Source organism: Protopterus annectens, chromosome 13.part0 (genome assembly GCF_019279795.1).
Source record: "Protopterus annectens isolate FY-2018-M chromosome 13.part0, PAN1.0, whole genome shotgun sequence".
Lineage (NCBI taxonomy): Eukaryota > Metazoa > Chordata > Ceratodontiformes > Protopteridae > Protopterus > Protopterus annectens.
In genome coordinates, this window is record NC_056747.1 from 604,644,649 (window position 1) to 604,667,731 (window position 23,083).

Here is a 23,083-nt window from a genome sequence, read left to right on the forward strand (position 1 = left end):
TTATAACCACTTTAGCTCTTGAGGTGATGCCTTTACTAATCAAGTACGTTACATAGAAAGCCTTCCTTACTACAGCAGACACATGGTGGTCGAAGTTAAGGTTGCAGTCAACTTGTGATCCCAGGTTCCTTACTACTTCATGGGTACTTATGGTATTGTTGTTGATTTGATAGTGTGAAGGGACATTGTGCTGACAGGAATGATGATGCATTTCTTTGCATTCAGTTTGAGACCGTGACTAATACATCAATCGTTGGTCTATGTGAGACCTTCCTGGAGTATTCTGACATCATTTGGGATTCAGTGATTACACCTAGTTTGTAGTCGTCTGCAAACTTGGTCAGCCACAACCCCTTAGTTTTGATCTGAACTTCTGAGAAGTATAAACCAAACAGTAGGGGGCCCAGCACTGACCCCTATTGCACCCCGCTGGTTGATATGGAGTCACCCATTTTGATAGTGTGTGCCCAGTTTGTGAGCCATTTGGCAACCCATCTTACAATAAAGGGGTTTATATTCAGTTTGCTAAGTTTACTGGTAATGCCTGAATGTGGGATTGTGTCAAAAGCCTTTGTCAAGTCGAGGTATGCTGTGTGCACATATCTGCCCTCGTCAATGCTCTGGTCACATTTTGAAAGAAGTCCACCACATTTAACTGGCAGGATCTGCCCTCGATGAAGCCGAATTGGGTAGGATCCAGGTTTGGAGGTTGTCTATGTCTTTATCTATTAGGTTCATAATGATACGTTCCATGGTCTTACAGATGAGGCTGGCCAGGCCTCTTGCTAGGCCACCTTTATGGAGGGTAATAACTGTTGCTGTTCTATATTCCACAAGAACAAAGCCTGTGGTAGGCTATGACTGAAAAGGGTACTTAATGGTGATGCTAGTTCATATTTTAGCCTATTTAGAATACAGCCTGAGATGTTGTCTGGCCCATGGAGGCTGTGTTTTTTGCCTTGTACAAGGCTTTGAGGACCTGCACTTCAGTTATGTGTGTGTGTGTGTGGGGGGGGGGGGGGGGAGTGAAATTTTCACCAAATCTATCCTCTAGCAGGTTTGCTATCTCTATATATCTAATAAATAAAAGCAACAATCTTCTTCTTCTTCTTTCGGCTTTTCCCGGTTAGGGGTTGCCACAGCGGATCACCTGTCCGCTCATGATCGGCAGTGGAGTTTTACAGTGTCAAGTTGCCAACCCGGTGCCCAACCTTCCACAGAAGGCACACACTCACACCTAGGGCCAATTTAGAGTGTCCAATCCACCTACAGCATGTCTTTGGGATGTGGGAGGAAACCGGAGCACCCGGAGGAAACCCACGCGACCACAGGGAGGACATGCAGACTCCACACAGAAGGCACCCCAGTCGAGGATCAAACCAGAGAACCTCTTGCTGTGAGGTGACAACGCTAACCGCTGCACCACCATGGCTGCCCAAATAAAAGCAACAATGCATTATGAAAATAATAAAAGATATTTGGATGTCAAAGCACATCAGGCACAAATGACAAATCGGGGTAGTAGCACTGGAATTCTGCAGTAGTTAGGAAGTGGTGGGGACAGGTACATCCTGATACAGCTATGAGAGTTTATGATCATTTTTTAACTTTTTAAAAAGCATTACATTTACATTTGAAAACAATACTAAGTATGACTACTGTTTCCTAGTGGGAACTGCAATCCTGTGATAAGCAGGGAAGTTGTATATAAATAAAAAACCAGCAGGATGAACAAATGAATTAAGTTGTTTATTTATTTACTGCCTTATTTAAGCTATGATATCGGATTTATTTATCCACAAAGGACCCATTTCAGTCACAGCCCAGGAAATATAATGCAAGATTGACAACTACTTCCATTGCATAATACATATAAGACAAGCAATTATAAAGGGAACATAAATATTTGCCATAGATGTGGCATTAAAGATTAGTATCCCAAAGCATTTTAACAAATTGGATAGCTCTTTTTCTGGCACAACTATCTTATCTAATAATCCAGTGCTCTGGCTGCAAATTATTTTTGAAAAATAAAGAAAAAATAGCATTTTCAGACAGTGAAATGTACCTCAGTTATAAATGTTTCAGAGAACACTTTAGGACATGACCTTACTGGCATGTTATGAGGAAACCAACTCATATTAATAGTTACAGACTGGATATGCTTCAGGACATCTGGGACACAGATGTTATTTCACAACTCTGCAATGTCTTTCACTTGAAATGTGCATGGATTTTTATAGCTAATCTTGCTATTATTAAAACAATATAAACTTCATGATTTTTAAATTTGCTAACTATTTAGCCAGCTTGCAAATTTACACATGCTTATTACTAATTTACTATCTAAACAGCAAAACCCTGACTCAAAAAGCATTAAAACTATATGGGTCTTGTACTTGTATGCTCTCATTTACATTGCATGAATAATATATGTGCTTTACTTTACTGTTACAGACATTAACTGGCTAAATTCCTGTGGCAGTAACTTCAAATTCCAGTTACAAAGCTGAAGTTCTCTAGCTAGAACATACTGTTCATTTGATAATGGAAACAGTGCACAGATGTCAACAATACTGTTTTGATCAATTAGCATGGAAACTTCATCACATAATGTGTACGGATGATGTACTACACTAAAACGTTACTTGGATACATATAATGTGGCGGTGCTCCAACTCCAAGCACAAACAAGTTTGGTATCTATACGACAGGCTACAAAACCAATAAAAACACTGCAGTTTGTTCATAACAAAAGTGTTTCACAACCAACATGCAATGCAAAATGGTATCTGTCAGGAGCTGCAAGGTCTAAAACTAGCAAACAATGGTGTGCAATTTCTACAAGTCATGATCTATACTACAAAACTTAAAATCTAATCAAAAATTTACAAAATGGAATATACTGCATAGCAACAAAGAATGCACTGCTTTTTTTACAAGTCAAAAACCATGTGCTGGGTCATCGGCAGTGTAATACAACATCCAAAGGACAAGCACAGTGGATATAAAAAGTTTACACACCCCTGTTAAAATGCCAGGTTTTTGTGAAATAAAAAAATGAGACCACAATAAATCCTTTCAAAACTTTTCCCACCTTTAATGTGACCTATTCTGCCCATACAGTGCACAGTCAAACAAAAATAGTTTACAAGGGACTGCTTAGACAGCTATATGACTACAACACATTTAAAAGCTGCAGACACAGTTATGAAGCAAGAACAAGAAGTAGCATTTCCACTAATATTGTACTAGAAAGGAAAAGAAAGCTCTTCCTACAAAAATAAGAGTCTGCTGCTAGATGGCTTCCCTTCCCTGCACAGAGTAAAGCTGCTGTCAAGATGGTAAAACAAAGATATGAAATAAGCTCATAGGTTGCTACTACACAACAGACCAATTAGTCGATTTATAGTTCACTTACCACAATCCTGCTGGTACACTCAACTAAATTCTAACCCCTGTCCATAACAGACAGGGAGTATAGAACTGGGGTAAATTTGTAGTTTTCCATCCATTTGTCAAAGTTAGATTTGAAGGTAATGACAGGCGTCATTTGCTTTACAAAAAAGTGGCAGTTTTTCCAGGAGTGAGGAATTTTTGGGAAGAGATATAGTCCCATTTCTGTTGCAATACATACTTAAGTGCCTTGATCTTATATTACTATTACTACCAGTCTTGCAGACTAAACGGGTCATTTAAGCTTTGTTGGCCAGGCAAAGATTACTACATAGGAATCTGCAGGAGACAGAGAAGAGATATAGGGTCCTTAGATACTCTGGGTAATATATGAAGCTCATTCCAGTGATCGGTGAGGAACCACTAGGGATTTTCAAGTTGCGTTAGGTGCTTGGCTCGATGAGGGACAGTCAAAGGGGAATAATGACCTCTTTCAATCAAGACTTTTAGTAATCGGGTGGGTAAAGTAGAAGGCTTTGCTAATAAAAGTGGATGCGTGATGGTCAAAGGAGAGTTTATTACCCACAGAGGTGCCCAGGTTTTTAATAAAGATGTTTACTTTAAAGGGGTGTCATTTATAGGACAGGTGTGCAGGAATTCCTGTTTCCCAAGCTATACCACACATTTTTTGGCATTTGGCTTTAGACCATGATCGTGACACCATGTGTCTGTACAAGTCAGGACCTCCTGGAAGACAAGTATAATCAGGGATCTGATGACTCCAAGCTTGAAATCATCTACAAATCTAGTCAGCTAAATGCCCTCAATGTCAGACTTAACATCAGATAAGTAAATGCCAAATCATAATGATCTTAGAACAGACCTCTAGGGTACACTTCTGTGGCAACAAATATAATAGAGTGGGTTCTCTCAGTCAGCCAAGGGATTTATATTGAGTTTGAGGATTCTGTCAGTGATGCCAGAGTGGGTTACAGTGTCAGAAGTCTTAGCTAAGTCAAAGTAAGCAGTGTGCAAGGAATTACCCTCATCTAATGCTTTTAAGATGCATTCAAAGTTATTTTTCTTTAATAGGCATGATCTACTCTATAAAAAGACCAATTCTTTTAAGTCTGGGGATTGTAGGTTTCCCATGACCCTGTTAATGAGTGACATAATAGTATGTTCCATCACCTTGCAAATGATGCCAATGAGTGCTAGGTCCCAATGTTGGGACCTCCCTTGTGGAGGGCCACTAATGCAGAAGATATCAAGACTTCTGTTACACACCCAGTGAAAGACTGTTTTTGAATATTTTAATGAAGAGGTTCAATAGCAGACATTTCATACATACATGAAAACAGCCTGGTGTGATATTTGATCCTATAGGGCTGGTGCTTTTGGTCATGGAGAACACTTTTGTTTAGAGATGACTGTGGGCTATGGAATGGATAATATAATCTGGAAAATCTGAAGGCAACATAGGAGAGATACTGAATATTAATTTATCTCTATAGTTGTTAGTTATATCCTCAATGTTTGAGTGGATGATGTCATTAGAAATTATCGCAATGTAATGCAGCTCATTATTTCTGGGGTCCCTTACTTTAGTAAAAACACCTTCTGGTTACCCTTTGCTGATGTAGCAATTTTTAGTTCATAATTTGCTTTGTAGGATTTAATCTTACTCCTCCCCAATGAAGTTGATTTCAGCATGCTGAGAATTTATTTCCTTTAAGGTTACACATTTTTTTCCTTTTGCTATACAGCTTGTTTATGGCCGAGATCGACAAGAGTTTCTTAACTTGGCATTGTATTTGTGGTGAATATGAACATGAGGTTCTATGCATGAGTTAAGATGGGAATACAAACTCTTGCGTATATGCAGTGGTACTTTCTGTAGTATCAACAAGAGTTGGGAGATTGTTGAACTGTTTCAAATCATCAAAAGCACAAGAAAATTTTGCCTTGGAGTTGTTTCTAAAATAAAAGTATTGGGCTATGACTTGAACTGGGACCATATGGTGAATAATGTAGTATTGTGGTCTGATAGACTACTGAGGGTTTGATAATGGGTTGGTGGCAGACAGGTGCTATGCTGTGTTGGTCAGGATAAACTTATGCTGGCACCTTTAGCATCACAGGGCAGTATTTGATTGAGAGAGTTTGTATTGACAAAGTTTTTATTTGATTAGGTCAGAGGGCAAGGACTATAGCTTAAGACAAGCTCCATGATTTGCAAGTGCCATAGATGGAGTTCTATGGCTGGCCATGATGTGATATGAGGTCTTGTTTGCAGATATTAGGATAGAAAAGGAGTTCAACATCATTATCATAGTCAATTAGCCAGGAGGGTGAGGAGTTTTCAGAAAATGACAGACGACACCACCACCGCGATATTAATAAACCACTTACAAGTTGATGTTAGTCAAAATATGGTACCATTATAGTGATTACACAGGAAAAGAAACCATCTGTCCATAGCTCAAGACCATTTAGTGACTGCCAAAAAACGTGACTGGACTGAAAGGGAGTTGCCTGCTGTGGGAAAGTTTCATCAGTGTACAGTTTCTGGAAAACTGATTTGCATAGAAAATGACGAGTCATTAAAGAGCTTATTCAATATGTTGTTGCATAAATCACCACTAAAGTTCCAAATATGACTTGAAAGTGTTATCCAAGCCAGAGTTAAGATGCATACAGCAAATACACTGACTCAGTCACACAAACAAGAGGAGAAAGGGGGTTTACACTGAGATGAACTGGACAGTAACTAAGTCACACCACAATTACATCTGATAGAAAAGAGAAATTCAAACATGTATTAAGGAGGATCCGGAGATGAGAATGCTGAATGAAGTTAGTAAAAGTGGTTGACCAGAGCTGAAAATTGCCATCCAAAAAGTAATTCAGTCTTACTTTTTATTCAAAGAAAAGGTTAGTTGCAAAAAAATACTTATTGTTCAAAGGAGATGCAATGATAGCCCCAACCTTGTCAAGAAAAAAAAATGATTGAGCATGTAATACGCAAGTCTTACTTGGGGATATGGTCAAATATATAGGGGAAAAAATCATGTTACTTTGGAAAACAACATCTATGCAGATAGAACAAGGCCCATTTCTCTGTCCTCGTGTGACATTACTGAACCCATATAAAAAAAAAAAAATCAAGTTTAATGAAGTCTTGAGTCAGAATAAACTATTACAAATGTTTGGTTACAAGAAATTAAACCAGGATTCTAACACCACTCTTCTCCTTTAATTGTTTTTCTTGCAAGGAGGAAGTCTCTCTATAACCCTCCCCCCGAACTTATACATTTTTTGGCAATTCAGTTTCTGTGTTTAGGGACTCGCTCTAGCTGGTCCCAACATTTCAAACATTTATCTGAAGTATTCTATACAGCTGTTTGATCTGTTTGGTGCACAAGCACAAACTGTCAGCACTTTCCTCTCTGCAAATTACAGTCTAAGTGGAACCTTCTCATCCGTGGAAAAATAAAAATTTAATATGCATAGCTCTCAGCCAAGAAACTGAGCATCATCATGCCAATCCGAGGGATCCTGCAGACAATTCCAGAACAGGAAAGAGATTAGCCTCCTCTCCCTCCCATCACAGTGTGTGTGTGTGTGTGTGTGTGTGTGTGTGTGTGTGTGTGTGTGTGTGTGTGTGTGTGTGCAGGTGAACCTGACTATTTAGCCAGTATACCTCATGCACCATCTCAAGTTTCTTCCCCACCAGACACTCCATGTCACCAAAGTCATTTCCCCTTTTGATGATCTAGAATGTATAAATCCATTAAAAAAATACCTTTACTGAATTGTCATTTATGACATAAGCAAACTTATATTTATACAAAAGTGATCAAACCATATTAACAAGTTCACATTCACAAGCATTATACATCATATATATTGTTCTGTACAATATAATCAAGCAATATTACTTACATTGTTCAATTCCTGACTCTTTTAAATGTCATTCCTCCACAAAAACATTTTCCTACATGTACTGTTCCATTTTTCTCCATGTAACTCACTCCTACTTTATTTCTAAATATCCTACTTGTGTTTTATCTTAATCACTCTGTACAGTGTCTAGGCAACTCAGATCCTGTATCCCAGCTAAAAAAAATAATTTCCTTAGTTACACATATTTGCTCACCCAGTATTCCTGACAGAAAACCATGTAGGGAATTTTTAAAGTCTGCCAACTCATTATATGCATAGAACATATGCTCCCAGATACCGCATTCTTCTGCATTACATCACTAACATTTGCTATTTACATGAGGAAAAATTCTCTACATAGATATTTTTATACCCCAAGCAGACTCCAAACACTTCCAGGCAAAAATCCTAGATCTTCTAGATTTTGTTGCATATTTGGAAACCATACATATATATATATATATAGATATATATATATATATATATATATATATATATACATACATGTATATATATATATATATATATATATATATATACATATACATATATATACATATATATATATATACATACATATATACACACAAACACACACACACATATATATATATATATATATATATATATATATATATATATATATACACACATACACACACACACATATATATATATATATATATATATATATATATATATATACATACACACACACACACACACATATATATATATATATATATATATATATACACACACACATATATATATATATATATATATATATATATATGTCTTCCCATTGTTTCTTTGTAAATTGCTTATCTAATCTCTCTTTCCAATCTTTCTGACCTCTTCCTATTGATTCCTATAGTTATCGTGCAATATTTTATATGCCCAAATAGTTATCCTTTTTTTAACAGCAGGTTCTGTTCTACTAAAAGTTCAACCATGCAGGTCTTTCATTTAGAATTCCCCTATCCCTTTCTCTTTGCCTAAACACTGATATCAATCTCTGATACGGTAGGCAATCATTAGCCTGTAGTCCAAATGTCGTCTTGGCCTCTTCCCATTTCATTACCTTTCCCACTCTTATTATTTGCCCCCAATACCTTGAATCCTTTGTCAGCTTCTTCCAGTAAATTCCACCCCCCCTTGCCTACTCTCTGTACGCCTAATTGTAGTCACCCTATCAAAAGAATATTTCTCCATTCTCATGGCGGCTTAGGTCTTAGTATACTTTCTGTACTTTATGACTATAATATTCTGTCTGGCTGCTTACCCCCAGCTTCATCATCATCATTCCTTTCCACTTTGAATTGTAGCTTTCTGCTTGTGTTATGTATAACATCCTTAACTGTGTAGCTCTAAAAGATCCCTTCAAATTAGGTAATACTAAACCACTTTGTTACATTTGTTCTACTTATCTCACTTGACTGTTGCCCTTGTCCATCCCAAGATAAAATCCTTCAACTCTATTAATTACGATTCTCAACGTCTCCTCTGGTTGATAAAAATATGCCCAACCTGTCTATAAAACTAAAAGGAACTAAAACAATTTTATTTCTTCTATCTTGCTATCTATATCCATAGGCAAGTGCTTCCAGTTTCTCAGTTTTTGTATTACCTTTTGTTTAGTCTCTTCACAAATATCCTTAGCTAACATAACAGAATCCTTTTTAACCCATAGTCCTAAATACTTCATTTTATCATGACCCCATAAATATGGGTATTGTTGAACAAATTCATGTGTGAGTACATAATTTACAGCTATAGCCTTTGTTTTATCTTCATTATTTTTATATCCTAAAAAACCCAAAACTGTCTCAGAATGTACCACAGCACTGGGGTGTCTTTTTCTGGTTCTATCAGGTACAAAACAACATCTGCAAATACAGCTAACTTTTCTCGACTACTATTCCAATTATATCACTGAATTCATGAGTCCCTTATTTTCTTTGCCATTGGTTCTAATTATAATGCAAATAAAGGGAAAAAGAGGACACCTCTACCGGGTTCTTCTGTTCTGACACAACTTACTGGAGAGGAACCCTTTCACTTTGATTTTTGTCTCGGATCCCTCATACATCCTTCTAATTAACCTTAATATTTTATCAGAAAATTCAAATGCTTCCATTGCTCTACTCATAAAACCTAGCTTACTGTGTAAAATGCTTTTCCTGCATCAAGACCCACCAACAACTGTGGTATTTTCTTACATTCTGCTTCCCTCTGGATCACCATTATTCTATTAATGATGTCAAATGTTTGACTCCTCTCCACAAACCCACACTGATAAATATCTATCAATTTCGCAATACCTTTGCCAGTCTTTTAGCCATTATAAACAAACACTTTATAATCATGGTTTAAAACTGAAATGGACCTACATGAAGCTAGATCTGATGGGTCTTTACCAGTTTTAAGTATTACAGCCACCATAGCTTTCTTCCAGGATGTTAGTGCTACCCCTCATTTTAACATACTGTTAATCAAAACCTTCCAGACAGTTATCACTTTTGTCCTTTGTAGTTTTAAACCTTCCACCTGAATGCCATCTATTCCTGGTGACTTCCATGCAGATTGGTTATATATCACCATTTTTACCTCATCTCCTCCTGTCTTAACTGTTAATTGTTAAGCGTCATCTACCTCTAACCTCTGCATATTTAAGACTTCTATAAATATTTCCATTTATACGTTTCTTGAATTCTCCACTTCTCTGCTTTTTACAAATTTTCATAAAATTTCGAAAATATATCTGTAATACCGCTACAGTACCTCTGGTTATTCTTCTTGTTATAGGGTCCCTAAGTTTGGCAACAACCCTTTCTAATTTCTGTTGCTTAAGACAAGGTGCCAAAAGTTTTTGTGCTCTGGAGTTATTATTGAAGAACAATTTCTTAGCAGCTCTTGTTTGTCTTTCGGCTTTTTCCCGGTAACAGGTCGCCACAGCGGAACTCCGGTCCGCTAATGATTGGCAGTAGATTTTTACAAAACACCGAGGTGCCAGCTCGACACCCAACCTTCAACGAAGGCACGCCCATTTATGCACGCATGTCTTTCAAACGCTACCCAACCGCGGGGAGGACATGCAGACTCCACACAGAAGGCACTCCCAAGCCCAGCCGAGAATCAAACGGGAGGACCTCTTCCTGTGAGGTAACAACGCTACCGCCGTACCACCGCGGCAATTTCTTAACAGTAATCTTTCTAAACTCATGCAATATTATACAGGTACACTTTTATTTTTCTCTTTAGCAATCTGCAATTGTGTTTCTTGTTCTCAGAGATTCCCCTTATTTCTGTAACACTTTAACCTTCGTCAGCACTTATAAATAATTCTTGTTACTTCTTAACCATATCTCTTTTTCTTTTATTTCTACCAATTTTTACTTTTCACTTTTATTTTATCCCACTCACTAGCTATAACTTCTGGAGTACTTTCCATCTTCCCTAACAATGTCCAGCTCATTTCTACTACCCACTCCTTAAATTCTTCTCATTTTAACAGGTAAGTGGAGAAGCACCAGTGTCTCATCTTTACTTCATTACCCTTCATTTTTTATCTTAATAATTACTGCATGATCTGAAAGAGTTATTGGGTGTGAGTCAAAGTTCTTAATTAAATGCACATGTTCCTGTGAAATGTAATTTTTGTCTAGTATAACCAAGTTATTATACCTTGGGGATTACATGTAACTTCTCTCAGAGTTTCTACTACTGAATTCTTGTCTTCCATATGAAATATTTTCAGAAATATCTTCAGAAATCTACTCTCTTTTGTTAAACTTTCCCTACTAGGCCCTCCAGATAAAGCCTCAGAGTTGCAAATAAAACTTCATTTCCCATCTAAAAGCAATATTCCCAGCTGAAAGATGATTATTTCTACCCTCCCCCCCAAAAAAATTAAGCTCCATAACAACAGTTTATGTGGAATGTAAATACATGCCACAGTAATACTCATACTTTGCCGGTAGCCCCTTACTACCACAAATCTGCCATTGTCTTTTTTTCCTCTTCTATTACTATTGGAGCTCCTCTAGCAATTAACATAAATACTCATATTCTCCTTTGTTCCTGAAATTCTGCTGAATATCCATCTTGAAATGCTTCTTTATCAAATTCACAAGCTCAGTTCTTTCCAAATGTGTCGTCTCCTGTAGCATTGATACTTGCACTTTCCATTTCATAATACAATTAACTATTCTTTCCATTTTATTTATACCCGTGAAATCATTCACATTTCCAAGATAAAATGGAAAGTGTTGCCATTATGATAAGTCATTATTCTCATCTGTTATATATGACAGTTTTTTTAAATGTCTTTCCAATTGTTGTGATACAACCACCCACTAATGTTTGGTAGAGAAATCCTTTACAAAGTTTTTTCTTATCATCAACATTGGAATATCTGGCCCATTTTTCAAAACATTTTGTTTTAGTGACCCCCCCCCCAATAAAAAAAACATCAAAGCACCCTGATAACCTGTTAACTTAATGCAAATGCAAAAAAAGCTATGCAAATCTTCAAATGATCAAGCTTAACCCTAATAGGAACAGTTGTCTGAAATAGACAGCTGTAAACATAGACCTTAATTAACCTAAAATTGAGGTTATCCATGCTTTGACGCATGCTATTGCCTGTGCTTCTGCATACACTAAATGGTGTCTGTTCCTTTTCTTCTTTATTCCCCTTCCAGATGTGAAAAATATTTGCATGCTTTCAGAAAACATTAACTTTTAGCCTTGAAAAAAAAACAGTCTTCTGGCATTTTCTTACTCTATTATAAGCTTAACGCCATGAAAAAGTAAGAGAAAAAAAATGTAGTCCTCAGCAGCAGCCTTCTAAAGATAAGCTGAAACAGTTACCACCAAAGGAAAATGTTTCATCATATTCAGTGTTCTCTTATTTACTTGATTCCATTTAAAACTTGTTTTTAGATTACGCCAAGGGTCTTAACCCAGGCATTTACCTATGCAAAAGAGAAAACATATCAGCTCCATATATATTATGATCTATGTACGTTTGCACCCCACCCTCCACCTCAACAACCCAAAATTACAGCTTATTAACTCAAGCATGCTTTTGTCTAGACTTTTTTCTCTTTTTGCATCGTAATGCCCACATTTCTTAACATTAAAAAGAAGAGAGAAAAAAGGCATCTGTTTACTTTGGTATCTTTATCACATACAATAAAAAGAAGTTATGTCCTTACCATAACATTCCATGTGGAGTGTTCATCTCGCCTTGGTTATTACACATGGGTTCGGAGCCGATCCTCGGCTCCGTGCCGGCCGACTGCAAGCTCTGCATCGAGAAGAAGCTCGAGGACATCTAATACCCTCAATCCCCCTCTGCCTTTACCTCAGATCTAGTTTGCAAGCAAACCAGACATAAAGCACGCACACATGCCAAACTATATACATAGAAGTACATATATACAAACATACCAAGGGTATGATAGTAACACTAATAATGCAACAGCAGAAGGAGAATACTCCAGACCAGGCACCAAATCGAACGTTCTTCCTAAGGGTGGGAGGGGTGGGAGTGTAATAACCAAGGCGAGATGAACACTCCACATGGAACGTTATGGTAAGGACATAACTTCTTTATGTGAGAGTGTTCAATCTCGCCTTTGTTCTTACACATGGGTAGCGTCCCTAGCTCCATGATCCTGAGGAACTCAAGGGAGAACATTCTTGAGCACAGTGGAACCAAAGGTTGCCCTATCCCTAGAAACTCTGTCCACTTTGTAATGAGAGATAAATGTATGTGGTTTAGCCCAAGTAGCAGCCGCACAAATAGTGTCTAGTGGTAAGCGAGCTGCGTGAGCCAAAGATGTAGAAACTGATCTGGTGGAATGTCCTTTGGGTTTTACTGATAATTTTTGATCAGAGGCCTCATAAACATATGTGATACAGTCAGTTAGCCATTTAGAAAGAGTTCGTTTCGTAACTGCAAGACCCTTTCTGCTGTCAGCAAAAGCTACAAATAGTTGATCAGATTTCCTGTGATCTTTTGTTCTATCCAAATAAAATCTGAGTTGTCTATGGACATCCAGTTTGTGCAACATATACTCCAATTTATTAGAGTGGTTCTTAAAGAAAGTGGGTAATTCAATGGACTGATTAATATTACTAGAAGAGCAAACTTTGGGGAGAAAGGAAGGATTAGTGCGTAGGGATACTCTGTCAGAATGAAATATTAAATAAGGATGTTTGACAGAAAGGGCCTGAAGCTCAGACACTCGTCTAGCAGATGTAATGGCCACTAGAAATAAAGTTTTCCATGACAAAAATTTCAATGTGCAACTTGAGGCTGGTTCAAAGGGTGGCAACATCAATTTAGAGAGCAACAGGTTCAAATTCCACGGTGATGTCGGACTTCTGACTGGTGGTCTGATATTAAAAGAACCTTTTAAAAAGGCTTTACAAAGTCTGTGAGCCATAATAGGCGCACCACATTCCTCTACATGATAGTTAGAAATGGCAGCTAACTGTACTCTTAAAGTAGCCGGGGAAGCTCCTTCATGAAATAGTTCGGTCAAGAACTCTAAAATCTTGTTTAACGGAGCTATAACAGGGTCCAAATGATGTGACTCCACCCAAAAGACAAAACGTTTCCACTTACTGGTGTAAGTCTTTGTAGTGGAAACTTTATGAGAAGCTACTAAAATATCTTGAACCGCCGATGTAAGGGGAACCGACCTGGCTAGAAAGGGAAGCGGAGCAGCCAAGCTGCTAGATGGAGAGATTCTAGAGATGGGTGAGGAACTCCTGACGAGTGAGTCAGTAGATCTGGCTCTGGGTCCAGCATCCAAGGTCCCCGAATGCGGTGATGCAATAGAAAGGGGAACCAAATTTGACGAGGCCAGAACGGAGCAATGAGAATAATAGTCCTCTGAAGGTTGTTGGCTTTCTGTAGAAACTTTGCAATCAGGAGAAATGGAGGAAAAGCATATAGGAGACCCGGGGGCCAATCGTGCACCAGCGTCCCTGGGGACTTCCTGGAGGGTAATAGGGCAAAGTAGCTCCTGCATTTGGCGTTCATTGGAGACGCAAACAGATCGCAGGAAGGCTGGCCCCATTTGCGAAAAATCCTTCGCAACTGACTGTTTGAGGGACCACTCGTGAGGCAACAGTATTGCCCTGCTCAGCCTGTCGGCTATGACGTTGGATGACCCCGGGATGTGCGTTGCGATCAGAAAGCGACCGGTGGACTCTGCCCATTGCCAAATTCTCATGGCCTCTCTGCATAGTTGGTAAGACCTGGTTCTTGTGCTTGTTTATGTACCAGACTACGGACATGTTGTCTGTCTGAACTGCAATGGTCCCTGGAGGAAGAAGGGGAGCAAAGTGTTGCAACGCCAAAAACACTGCCCTCAACTCCAGAACATTGATGTGCAGATTGTACTCCAGATTGGTCCATTCGCCTTGGACTGTCTGTCCCTGAAAGATGCCCCCCCCACCCTATCAGGGAAGCGTCCGTGGTTATCGTCGCTGACGGTGCGGGTAGCACAAATGGTCTTCCGCTGGATAGGTTGCAAGTCTGTAACCACCACATTAGGTGTGATTTGCATGTTTTCGTTATCAATATTTCGTGAGTCAGTGGAAGTTGTTGGAATGACCATTGTGCAAACAGAAGCCATTGTAGCACTCTCATGTGCAGTCTTCCCAATGGTATCGCAATGAGAGAAGCTGCCATGAGACCCAAGACTTTCAGAACAATTTTCGGGACTTTCTGGACGACAGCAGAAGAGAAATGTTGATTTGAAGTGCTACTATTCTTTCTGTAGGAAGTTTTAGAACTAAATGGTGCGTATCTAATTCCGCTCCTATGAATAAGATATGCTGTGATGGCTGTAGTAAAGATTTTATGAAATTTACTGAAATTCCAAGGTGTGTACAAAGTTGTAGGGTGTAATCCCTGGCTTGTATCAGTTGACGCCTGGTGGTGGCAGACAGGAGCCAGTCGTCCAGATACGGAAACACCTGGAATCCTAGGCGCCTCAGATGAGACGCTACCACTGCCATGCATTTGGTGAAGACCCTGGGGGCTGTAGTCAGACCAAAGGGCAGGGCTTGAAACTGATAGTGACTGGCTCCCAGCCGGAAGCGCAAATGATCCCTGGACGCCCTGGCCATTTTGATGTGGTAGTATGCGTCCTTCAGATCTATCGTGCACATCCAGTCGTCCTTCTGCAAGAATGGAAGGATCGATTGAAGCGTGACCATTCGGAACTTTTCCTTCTTGACAAAGGTGTTGAGATGGCTTAGGTCCAGAATCGGCCTCCAGTCCCCTGTTTTCTTTGGAACTAAAAAGAACCTTGAGTAAGTTCCGAATCCTATTTGGTCCGCTGGGACTGGTTGGATGACTCTCTTTTTCTAGCAGCTTTGAAATTTCTGTAGCTGCTGGGTCTCGCAGATGGGGTGGTACATCTGGGAGTTTTCTCTTTGGAATGGGTGTGGATAGAAATGGGATTTTGTAACCTCTGGTAACAACGCTTTTACCCAATTGTCTGAAGAAAGATTTTGCCAGGCCTGAGGGTATAAAGCTAAGCGACCATCGACTGCCTCCAGAGCAGGACAGTCGGGCCTCCTCTCAGGAGTGCTGAAAAGGTTTGCCAGGAGGTTATCCCTGTCACCTTGGTTTTGCGGACCTCCTCTGCCGCCAGGGCAGCGTCTTCCACCTCTGCCCCCCCCCCTCTGCCTCTAGAGGGGGCATCACCCTGTGTGTTTGGGAAAGATCCTTGGGGTTTTGAAACCACATTTTCCCACCACGTTGCCCTTTGGGGTACGGTCTGGAAGGGTGGAAAACGGACTCCGACAGCAGACAGAGTCTTTCCCTCCTGTTCACACCGGGTAAGGGTCTCCTTTACTTTAGGGCCAAAAGTGTGGCTCCATCAAATGGGGCGTTAGTAAAGGAAGACTTGAAGGCTTCCAAGCGAACATAAGCGCATCCAGGATTGCCTACGAAGAGCAATCGCTGAAGCCGCTGCCCTACTCGATCCCTCGGCTGCGTATGATATCAGCCTCATGGACGAGTTTACAATGGATGTAAGGGTGTTGAGATGTGCTGTAACTTTCTCTGAAACAGCAGCATCTGTAGTACCCTGGAGGGTATCTCCCAACTCTTTCTCTAGATCCTCTGTAAGCGTGTAAAATGAGTCAAATAGTTCAGGGACGCATAGAAAGCCGCTGAACTGAAAATGCGCTTCCCGTATCTGTCCATGGTCCTAGAATCTTTGTTAGGCGGATGGACAGATGAGGAAGACTCCGACATCTCCTTTATCGTGGCCGCTGCCACCACCATGGCGTCTACTGGAACTCCTTTGGTGAGGTAAGCCTTGTCCTGTGGTGCCGTAATGTACTTATTTGGCTTCCTAGGGACTGGTTCCACCGTGTCAGGTGTCTCCCACGCCCTTCGAGCAATCAACTCCATTAACTCATCGATGGGCGGAGTGACCCAGGAGGAGGAAGGGCGAGCACCAAATGCCTTCAGCAAAACTGACTCATCCTCAGAAGGGGGGAGGGATTGCCAGTCACCTCTCTGTTTTAGGATCTCCAAGATGTCAGAAAAGGAGACATCTTCTGAAGGTGACTTAGGGGACCCTTCTGACTCATCCAAGTCAGTATCGGATGTCAAAGATTCTTGTGGAGAATCCAAGTGTCTCCTCTTACACAATCGTTTCCTAGGGACTTCTTCGTGGGGAACATCCGAAGAAGCCTCCGAGGAAGAGGGGGCACCCTCTAGGGGTGGCTGAGACACCGGTGCTCGACGCTTGGATGTAGCCGTGGGTGCAGAGGAGGATAACGGTCCTTTGTGGGGAGGAGAAGCTGTTCTTGCTGATGTGGTTGTCTGGGTAGACAACACCTTCCTCATGAGGTCGAAGGCCCCCGGTCCCAGTCGAGGTATCTCCCGGTTCTGAAGAAATGGGAAGAATACCCGAAACAGGAACCGAAGGCACCGACCCGAGGACGGAACCGAGTCGATCCGCGCCGAGGCTCCGAGAGGGAGTGTCGGAACGAAACATCGGTCCGACTCGGTCCCGGAACCAAGGATGGATCTTCGGCCCCGAGACTCCAGTACCGGATCGGATGGAGTCGAGGTGAACGGTGCCGACCGAGAAAAAGACGGTTCTGGCACCGAGGGCTCCACAATCATCAGTTCAGCTTCTTCCGGCTCCGAAGACTGGACAGGTCTCGGAGGAGGAACAGATGGAGATAGTGGCAGGCCTTCAAGTCTCGACATCAACTGAGAGGAGACCGAGATAAGCTTGGATAAGGCCGTATGCTCCATCACTTTCTGCACCACACGGTCCACATCGGTGTCGGAGAGGGGCCTGGAAGAACGAGTCGAAGGGATCGAAGACGGAGCCGACCTCAACAGAGTCGGTGGAGGGAGCTCTGTCACCGGTTCCAAGACTCGAGGCTCGGAAACTGCCAACAGTTGAACACTCGGCCCCGAAGTCTGTGGAACCGGTGATCTAACTTTACCCGAAGAGCTCGGAGCCGATGACTTTGGCTCCGACATCTTCGATTCCTTCGAGGATTTGGATGCCTGGTCTGAAGCATCCAGAGCCTCCTGGAAAGAGGGTTTCAATAAACCTCTGTCCATCAGTTTCCTGCGCCTATCTGTCATGACCCTCCCACTAAAAGAGTGACAAATAGAACAGTCCTCTTGTAAGTGGAGAGGGCCAAGGCAGTAGACACAGGAACTGTGGTTGTCTGTGACCGACATCTTTTGGCCACACTGGCAACGTTTAAATCCAGATTTCATTTTCTCAGACATTTTATAGTAAGAGAAAAAAGTCAAGTCCAGTAACAGTCAATCCAGAGAAAAAGGGTCAAATCCGGTAAATATGTCAGTCCGTTTGTCAATCCAAGTAGGGGTGGTAGGCCCCGAAAAACTCTATACCAGTTAAAAGAAGTTAAACTAAGTTAACGGTACCGAGAATTTCTCTCTCTACACACACACCATACACTAAATACAGTAACTAGTGATTTTGAACAAGATCTCCTGAAAATTTAACAAAAAGAAAGTTAAATCTTATCTGAAAACCCTCGAGCTAGCCTCCAGCGATGCGAATGCAGCAGCGGCAAACTAGATCTGAGGTAAAGGCAGAGGGGGATTGAGGGTATTAGATGTCCTCGAGCTTCTTCTCGATGCAGAGCTTGCAGTCGGCCGGCACGGAGCCGAGGATCGGCTCCGAACCCATGTGTAAGAACAAAGGCGAGATTGAACACTCACATCTAAAATTCAGTATACTTTTGTACCACATATTATGTTGATGCTACCTCTGGAGAACTGTATTTCTCATCATTGTGTAAATGCTATATGTATGCTCATGTAATGTCCTTGCAAGTTTGTTAACTTCTACAATGTTTACCTTTATTTTTAGTGGAGCTTTTCTCCCTGGGCCTCTGCTAAAAAAAAGAACCCTTTTTCAGTTGGACTTTCCTGGTAAACAAATGTAAAATAAATAATAAATATGAATGCTTTACTATAAAACATGAAAGATATATCATGCAAAGTTTCATAGAAATACTGTTAAGAACAGAAATTATTTTACTGAAAGTTACCTCTTCCCTTCTTCCACCCCTCTTTTCAGTGTACTTCCAGCCATTAATGACATGAGGTGAGGCAAATGTCTTTCTGTTCCTTACAAATTTAACAAAGTCAACAAAAGTCCAACCCTTTGCACTTTTTTATATACAGCCATATTCCACAAATGTGATTGATGCTTTACAGTCTCACATTTATTCATTAATTTCCATATTGTTGGTTGTCTTCTTTTTCTAGCTCCATCTCCCACTCCAGACTGCAGTTAAATTCCAAGGTAATCCCGATTCTTCTAGTCCTCCTGTGCTTTTGTTTGTCTGTCAAGCATTTTCCTTTGGTAGTGTGGAAAAGGTTTCACAGGCAAAGTCTCTCCTTGTGTTTTATTATCAGAAGAATGAGAAACAGAGTACCCTTCTGCTTGATAGCTCACTTTTTCTTAAAACCTTTGCATTCCCTCCTTAGCCAGTTCTGCATAGGTTCATATGTAGGTACTAGGCTACTGGCCCTAGGGCCTATACAAGCCTAGCCAAAAAGGTAACCTGGCTATCATCACCCAAGAAAATTATTCTCCTGTGCCCCTGTCAAGCAGAACCACAGAAGTGATCCCTGGGGTGAATTTCCTATTACTCATCCAATCATCAAGATTTTTCTTGAAGAATGCTAATGAGGAGCTCTGTTTGACATAGATAGGTAGTCTGTTCCAGAGTATGGGAAGTCTATGGGACAGGAATCTATCCCTCCAGCATGTTCTGTTTATTGTGGTGACAAGGTTTAGGTCCCTAGAGCATGTAGTTCAGAGGGATTGGGATTTCTTTAAGTGGAGCATGTCCAACAGCTCTGGGTTTGACATAGCTTTGTATGTTAGGCAGAGATTGCCTCTGAGTAGGCAATATGCAACGGAGTAAAGCTGGAGTTTTTGAGACGGTCTGCATAAGGCATCTGTTTGAGGCCAGTAATCCTCTTTCTGAGGTATTTTTGCGGCGTTTCCAATTGTTGTAGATGTCTTGTGAGGTACATACCAAAAGGGGTGTTGTACTCTACAATGGGTCTAATGAGTGATGAGTAGAGGGGAACAATGACCTCTTTTTTTCTGTATAAGAAACCTTTTGTGATGAGGTGTGCCACATAGAAGGATTTCCTGACCACTGTGGTGGTGTGATTATCAAAGGAGAGACTACTGTCCACCTGTGTCCCAGGGTCTCTTATCACATTTTCTGTGTTAAGTAGATTACCACCTATGTGGTAATTTATGGGTACAGAGTTTTTACCAAAGGGGATGACAATGCACTTTTTGGCATTGAGCTTGAGACCATGGCTTTGACACAAGGCATCTGTCTCAGTGAGGCCCTTTTGTAGGATGTCCACATCGTTAGGAGTTTCGATTATGGCTCCTAGTTTGCAGTCATCTGCAAATTTAGTTAGCCAAAGACCTTCTGCATTGGCCTGTACTTCAGAGAAGTAGATACCAAACAGGAGAGGACCCAGGACTGAACCCTGTACTTTCACAGTGTGGGTTCTGTCAGTAAGCCAGTTGGCAACCCATCTTGTGACATAGGGATTTATACCTAGTTTAGTGAGTTTATCTATAATTCCAGAGTGGGGGATGGTGTCGAACACCTTCGCGAGATTTAGATAGGCTGTGTGAACCACCTTACCATCATCTATGGCTTTGGTGACTACTTCAAAGAAGTCTATCAGGTTTAGGAAACATGATCTGCCTTTTACAAACCTGAACTATGTGGGGTCCAGAGTCTGGAGATCTCCAATGTCTTTGTTTATGAGTTCCATGATGATATGTTCCATGGCCTTGCAGACCAGGCTTGTCAGGCTAATGGGGTGGTAGTTCCCCGGGTCTGCTGTGGCCCCCCTTTGTGGAGTGGGATAACCATCATGGTGCACCATTCAATGGGCACAAAGCCTGAGGTGAGGCTATGATTGAACATGGTACTTAGGTGGGGTGCCATTTCATTCTGTAGTTCATGTAGAAAGCAGCCTGGGATGTTGTCAGGTCCCATGGATGCTGTGTTCATGGCTTTGGAGAGGGAGGTTTTTACCTGTGCAGCCTTGATTACAGGAACTTTGCATTCTTCTGGTATAAAGATGGGGGTAAAGTTAGCACTGAACCTATCTGCCAGGATGTTGGCAATATCAGTTGGTTCTGTATATTTAGTGTCATTGTGCTGTAACTCAGAGCAGATCTGAGTGTTGCCATTGAGATTCTTGACATAGCTATAGAATACTTTGTGGTTGTCTTCAGAATCAGTGGCGATTTTGTTTTCATAACTAGCTTTGGAGGATTTTATGAAGGATTTCAGCTTCTTACTGAGGCTGACCAGGGAGTTCCTCCAATCGTTGGATTTTACTCTTTTTTGCAACAGTTTCTTCTGTTGTAGAGTTTGTTTATGGCAGAAGACTACCAGATTGTCTTCCTTTTTTGGAGAATAGCATCTTGGTTCTGTTAGGGATAGCATGATCCATGCACTCGTGCAAGTGCTTATAAAGTGCATTTGTGTAGGATTCAGAAGCTGTACCTCTATTGTCCATCTGCATGGGTGTCTTGAAGTTTGCCACTTATATCTTAAGAAGCGTGAAGTTGGATTTGGAGAAATTTTTTATGGTTGTTTTCCTAAAGGGGGTGGGAGAGGGATGTGGATGTCTAGGGAAATTAGCTTGTGGTCAGATCTGACCGACAAGGAGCTGACCTCTGGTGTGAAACACCGGTCACCCATGTTGGTGATGACCAGGTCTAGGATACTGCTGTCCCTGGTGGGGGTGTGGATAAGTTGATCCAAGGCATTGAAATTGATGATTTCCAGAAAACATTGAGCAAAAGTGTTGGTACACGAGTAGTTTTCCCAGTTAATGGTAGGGTAGTTGAAATCACCCATTATTAGAGTGTCGAGTTGTACCTTAATATTTTCCAGTGTATCAAGAAAAGAGGAGTGGAAATCCTGGGGCATGATGGGAGGTCTGCAGCAAGCTACAATCTGGATTGCGGTTTTGCCCAGAGTTAGTTGAACTTGGATAATCTCGGATGCATTATGCTGAGCAACTAGCTTGGAGATGGGATATCCTTAATGAATATGGACACGCCTCCACCTTTAGTGTTTCGGTCTGGGTTTGGTGGCCTAAAGGTGTAGTATGAATTATAGCCTGGTAATGCAGGGGTGCTCTCTGGAGCTTTGAACCAGGTCTCTGTCACTGCACAGATGTCATTGTTCTCCATTTTAAGGAGTGCCTCGAGTGAGTGCATTTTGAGGTTTAGATTTCTAGCATTGAGTAGCATTACTCTCAGATTTTCCTTGCTTGTACCCGTTACGGTGGTGAAGTTGTCATTTGAACCTTGTCTAGTAAAGGCACTATAGGGATGGCAAGAGCCTTTGCCAGTATCTGGAATCCCAAGGGTGAGAGGTGCAGGCCATCTCTGGCAAAACAGTGTGGTCTGTCGATCATGTCATCCCAGGCAGACAGATATTGGATTCCCTAAAAATGACACCAGAGGCTTAGCCAATTGTTAAAGTCAATCATTTTGTCCTTGTACTATGGTATCATTCTGGGTGATGGCAGGATGCTTCTCAGGGCTAGGGTCATACCTGCCTGGGCTACAAGATCGGAGAGCTCCTCCATGTCTCTTTTCATGTAGTCCAGGGAGGTACATCTCAGGTCATTCACACCAACATGGACAATGACAGAGTCATATTTGTACTTGTTGTGGAGTGACCGGAGTGTGTGCATTATGTGGCGGATTCTGGCACCAGACAGGCAGCTGACAGTAGCTTTTTCCTTGTTTAGCCTGGTGAGTGGAACATCAGTGTGCCTGACTATAGAGTCACCTATGACTAGAGTGTTGGGTACGTTATGCCTTATGAGCTGTAGTTGAGTGGCACACTGAGTATGTGGGCTATGTGTCATTTGGGTTGTGTTGGGGGGGGTGGAGGTTGCTTGCATTTCTGTTTTGGAGGTCTCGGTTGTTTGGGTAGATTTTTACTGAGAGCCTCTGTGAATGTAGGTGTGTGTTTTGTGCTTCTGTGTGTGTGTTTTAGTGGTGTAGGTTTTGAGGGACTATGTGAGGAGTGTGGTGCAGTGCAACTGTTAACCTTCTCCTCTTGACTATCTAGTCCAGTCTTCGGTGAAGAGAGCTTTGCTTCCAGTTTGGCTATATAAGTGTAT

At 41.2% G+C, this 23,083-nt stretch overlaps 1 protein-coding gene across 2 annotated transcripts in view; it reads right to left on the bottom strand.

The window, feature by feature from the left end:
- The window catches only part of YPEL2 (yippee like 2), a 955,069-nt gene that overhangs the window by 367,614 nt on the left and 564,372 nt on the right, over positions 1 to 23,083 (bottom strand). The window lies entirely within an intron of this gene.